The following is a 6,000-nucleotide window of genomic DNA, read 5'->3' as shown; positions in this document are numbered from 1 at the left end:
TCCATAATTATCACTAAGAACTTTTTTTTTTTTTCAACGTTTTTTATTTATTTTTGGGACAGAGAGAGACAGAGCATGAACGGGGGAGGGAGAGAGAGAGAGGGAGACACAGAATCGGAAACAGGCTCCAGGCTCTGAGCCATCAGCCCAGAGCCTGACGCGGGGCTCAAACTCACGGACCGTGAGATCGTGACCTGGCTGAAGTCGGACGCTTAACCGACTGCGCCACCCAGGCGCCCCTCACTAAGAACTTTTAAATATTCTTTCATTCATTACTTCATTCAATATTTGTTGGAGCCTCATTATGTTCTATGACCTGTGCTAAATTATTGGGATACGAAGAAAAATGAAGAACACTCCTTTAAGAATACACTGCTCAGGACTAAGTATGAGATGGAGTTGGGGCTCCTGGCTGGCTCAGTTGGTAGAGCACGTGACTCTTGATCTCAGGGTTGTGAGTTCCTGCCCCACACTGGGTGTAGAGATTACTTAAAAAAAAAAATCTTAAAAAAAAAAAAGATAAAGTGGACGAATATTAGGAGACCTCTGTCTGGAGCGGGAGGGGAATTTACAAGGCTAAAGAAGTGGGTGCTTCAGTGCACTTAGCCTCCATTCTTATCTGGGAAAAGACCTCACTGTGAGTCCCTCAGTAAAGTTGCTTGTGGCCCAAATTCATGTGTACTGCATAGACACCAGTTCACCAAGTGTTTTTTGAGATTGGCAATGGGAGGATCTCAGCACTTGTAGTTTGCTTTTGGTGTTGGTGTTGTTGACCATTAGAAGCAACATCCAGAGCTAGAAATATATTGTCATTACCCTGTTTTTTGCCACGTCCAAGTTGTTTAAGCTTAGGCAAGCCACCTATCTTCTTCCCTTTGGTTTTTTATCTACAAAGTGAGAAAACTTACCTATCGTAACTTTGATAAAATTGCATAATGTTCATGTAAGTTGTTTGAAAAGTACAAAACAATAAACACAATAATATCTGTGTTAATCTTTTAGGTGAAAAAAATTACTCCTTTAAAAATTCTCACAATGCAAATAGTGTGTTGAGAGAAAGTGACCTCGATGTGGGGGAGGGGCAGAGAGAGAGAGGAGAGAGAGAGAATCCCAAGCAGGCTCCATGCTGACCATGCAGACCCCAGTGTGGGACTTGATCTCACAAACCTGAAAGATCATGACCTGAGCATAAACCAAGAATTGGAGGCTTAATTGACTGAGCCACCCAGGTGCCCCAATAATTTTTTAAAGTTTGTTTGTTTGTTTGTTTGTTTGTTTATTTATTTTGAGAGGGAGAGAGAGAGAGAGCAGGGGAGAGGCAGAGAGACAGGGAGAGAGAGAATCTCAAACAGGCTCTGTGCTGTCAGCACAGAGCCCAAGGCAGGGCTTGAACTCAGGAACCATGAGATCATGACCCCAGCTGGGAGGATCAGTCAGATGCTTAACCAACTGAGCTACCTAGGCACCTCGCCCCAATAATTTTTTTTAAGTTTATTTATTTATTTTGAGAGAGAGAGCATGCACAGGGAAGGGCCTAGAGAGAGAGAGGGAGAGAGAGAATCCCAAGCAGGCTCCACAAACACAGAGCCTAATGCAGGGCTTGATCCCACAAACCTTGAGATCGTGACCTGAGCTAAAATCAAGCATCGGATGCTCAACCAACTGAACCACTCAGGTGCCCCGTAATCATTTTTTAAAGTTAAGTGATTACAAATTACTATTTGGTTCTGTTATCCTTAGCCCTACTATCTTAGCTGCCTCTCTTATAATATCCACTCATCATGAAGGCAAAACTATCCAGAACATGGACCCAAAAGGATTTGTTTCAGGCAACCTTTACAGGTGGCATTCAAATGTTCTACCCCTTTTCTTCTATTTCTCCCACTGGGGAGGTCAGGAGGAATTTGGTGAGCCTCAATCTATTTCCCACTCTAGGATGATGGCCCAAGGAGCTTCAGGAAATAAAGAGGGGGGGGGGTGGCAGCAGGTCACATGCCAGGGAGAATATTTCTTTATATACACATTTCAGTGAAACTTGAAGTCCCTGAAACATTCACTAGTCTCTCTTTTTCAAAGTCACACCATGAGTGGGGCACCCAGCTTGGCTCAATTGGTAGAGGGTGCAACTCTTGATCTCCAGGTCATGAGTGCAAGCCCCACATTGAGTGTGGAGCCTACTTAAAATAATAATAATAATATTATTATTATTATTATTATTATCAACAATAATAATAATAACAAATCACACAGTGGGTAAATGATGGAAGCAGGGTTGGATCTGAGCCCATATTCTCTGCACATTCTCCCATCTTTATGTGTCTACTATGCCACTTATGGATGTACAGACAAGAACGATGTCATAGAGGTAGGAGAAAAAAGAGAAAGAAGAATAGGAAGCTTTCATTTCAGTTCACCAGATGCATATTACTATGGGCCAGGCCCTGGACTAGATGTTGGACATACAAAGATGAATAAGGTACATCCTTTACCTTGGGCAGCTCATAGTCTGTAGGAGGATAAAGCAAGAAAGCAGGAGCCTTGGTACCTGGAAAGTTGGCCTGTGTTGAGCTATCTTGGTTTCTCTAAGGGAGTCTTAGTTTTTAGAGGCTAGAGACAAAATAAGCCAGAGAAATTACAGAATAGCTGCAGATACAAGGATTTCTGGCCACATCTGTATGCAAGTGTCTTTCTGGCAAACTCAGCAAGCTCATATTCCTTTATAACACATGACATCATCAACTGAGCTTGGAAACAATAATATCCATTCCAACACATTAATAGATATTGCTGCTATGGTGTCTTTACATCCATATATGCTGATTTCACCTTCCTTTCGGGTCCTAGATTCCTGACCTTTTAAAGTATTCTAGTTGTCTTGAAAAATCCTTGTGCTTTGCCAACAGAATTAATTGTCCCTTTCTTCCTTCTTATCCCTCTTCCCCTCAGCTTTCTCCCTCCTCAGAGTGTATGAACAGTACAAAGATAGGTTTTGTATCTTCCAGGTTACATTTGCCTGGGCTAGACAAGGAAGGAAACTCTCTGGCCTAGCCAATCTGCCCTTTTGGAAACCTATAGTCACCATCCGGTGGAACAGAAGGAGCACAGGTGCTGAAATCAGGTAGGTCATCACCTGCAGTGTGACTTATGTTAACTAGGTAACTTCTTTGTTTCTTTGTTCCTCATCTATGAAACGAGTGAGTGATTCTCAACTTCACACAGGCATTGGGGGAGTTGAATGAACCTATATACCTGGAAAGACCTGACCTGGCACAAACTAAGAACTCAATAGTTTTGTTTTGTTTTTTTTCTAAAATCTCAACAGCTTTTAGATACCCCGTGCAGGCAAAAAACAAAACAAAACAAAAAAAACAGTCACTGTGGTGGAGGAGGGATGACTTATCTGCTATTTCTCCAGGCAGAATTAATTGCCATCTCTGTGTGGTCCCAATATTTTGCACGTAATTCTGCTATTTCATTTACTATACTATATATTATTTGTTACTATCTCCTCCACATATTAAACTGTGAGTTCCTCAAGAACTGAGATCCTATCTGATTAATTTATTCTAGTGGCTAGCACAAGACATGGAGATCTGACTTCTAGCCTTGATTTAAAAGCTGATTGAGGGGTGCCTGCTGGCTCATTCGGTAGACCATGCAACGCTCGATCTTGGGGTTGTGAGTTTGAGCCTGATGTTGGGTTTAGAGATTACTAAAAAAAAGAAGTAAACTTAAAAAAAAATAGGTAAAAGCTGATTGACTCTAAGTGAGGCTTTCTGACATTCAATTGCTTCATAATAATTTTTTTAAGGTTTATTTTATTTTTGACAGAGAGAGACAGAGCATGAGTGAGGGAGGGGCAGAGAGAGAGGGAGACACAGAATCCAAGGCAGGCTCCAGGCTCTGAGCTGTCAGCACAGAGCCCGACGCAGGGCTCGAACTCACAGACCGCGAGATCATGACCTGAGCCGAAGTCAGACACTCAACCGACTGAGCCACCCAGGCACCCTGTTTGCTTCATAATAATTGATAACTGCCTTCTATTAAGTGACTACTATGTGCAATGCTGTATGCTCAGAGCATCACTTAACTATGAATTTGTCCCTTTAGATGATCTCTTAGCAACTCTGCCCCTAAGAGATTAAGGGCTACCTTTGGGGGGCATAGATTTACCTACTTAGCCCTTTGCAGCTCCTTGGAATTTCATCATAGGAAAAATTGATAAAACAATAGGTTAAGGGATCTTGACAGGGTTTCTGACACCAAAGCAAACTCCCTATCACTGAAGCCCCATTCATATTTACCAGGTTTTACATCTTTTCCTTGTTAAGGAAAACAATAACAACAAAATCAGTAGCAGCAATAACAGCAACAATAAAAATAATTGCATATTTATTACTTCACTTGACGTTGACTTTATGTGACCATGTACTCCCTTCATACACAGAGTTTATGTGCATATCTCTGTAGTTAGAATCCCTTATTGCTTTATAATTGTTTATAATTTGACTTCCCTACTGATCTCTACCAGCCACTTAAAAAATTACAAATATTTAGGGTGTGCAATATGATGATTTGATATATATACATAATGAAATGATTATTGTGGTTCAACTAGTTAACATACCATTTCCTCATATAGTTATCTTTTGTGATGAGGGCACCTAAAATTTACTCTTAGCATATTTGCAGTATTCAATACAGTATTATTAATTATAGTTATCATGTAGTACTTTAGATCTTTAAACTTAATTTATCCTGCGTAACTGGAACTTTGTACCCTTTGATCAAGATTTCTCCATTCTGCCCCCTGGTCCTGCTCAAGCCCCTGGTAACCACCATTCTCTACTCTGCTTCTATGAGTCCAACTATTTTAAATTCCAAGTATAAGTGAGATCATGGAGTATCTGTCTTTCTGTGCCCATCTTATTTCATTCAGCATAATATCCTCCAGTTTCATCTATGTTTTAACAAATGACAGGATTTCCTTCTTTTGAAAGGCTGGTATAATATTTCATTATATATTCACTATTTATACTGTTTTCCATTGTGGATATACCAATTTACGTTCTCACCAACAGTGTGCGAGGGTTTCCTTTTCTCCACATCCTTGCTGAAACTTAGCTTTTGTCTTTTTGATAATAGCCATTCTAACAGGTGTGAGATAATATCTCATTGTGGTTTTGTTTTGCATTTCCCTGATGAGTAGTGATGTTCAGCATCTTTTTACGTACTGTTGGCCATTTGTGTGTCTTCTTCTGAGAAATGTCTATTCAGGTCCTCTGCCCATTTAAAAAATTCTTGATTTATAACTGACATACCATGTTATATTAGTTTCAAGTGTACAACATATATATTGATTTAACACTTCTATGTACTACTCAGTGGTCACTATGATAAGTGTAGTTACCATCTGTCACCATACAAGGTTATTACGATATTATTGCCTGTGTTCCCTATGCTGTACTTTTCATCTCCATGACCTATTTTATAACTTAAGTTGGTACCTGTTAATCCTCTTCATCTATTTTGCCTACCCCCACCCATCTCCCCTCTGGACCACTGATTCGTTCTCTGTATTTAAGAATCTGTTTATTTTGTTTTTTAGATTCTACAGATAAGTGAAATCATATGGTAATTGTCTTTCTCTTTCTGACCTATTTCACTTAGCATAATATCCTCTAGGCCCATCCATGTTGTGGCAATTGCCTTTGTCCATTTAAAATAGAGTGCCACTGGGGTGCCTGGGTGGCTCAGTCGGTTGAGTGTTGGTTTTTGATTTTGGCTGAGGTCATGATCTCACGGTTCATGGGTTCAAGACCCACATCCAGTTGTGCCCTGACAGCACTAAGCCTGCTTGGGATTCCCCCTCTCCCTCTCTTTCTGTCCCTCCCCTGCTCGAGCACGTGCATGCGTGCTCTCTCTCTCTCTCTCAAAATAAATAAGTAAACTTAAAAAAAAAAAATTGAGTGCTATTGAGTTGAATTCCTTATATACTTT

The sequence above is a fragment of the Neofelis nebulosa genome, chromosome 10 (genome assembly GCF_028018385.1).
Source record: "Neofelis nebulosa isolate mNeoNeb1 chromosome 10, mNeoNeb1.pri, whole genome shotgun sequence".
NCBI lineage: Eukaryota > Metazoa > Chordata > Mammalia > Carnivora > Felidae > Neofelis > Neofelis nebulosa.
This window is presented reverse-complemented; position numbering follows the sequence as displayed.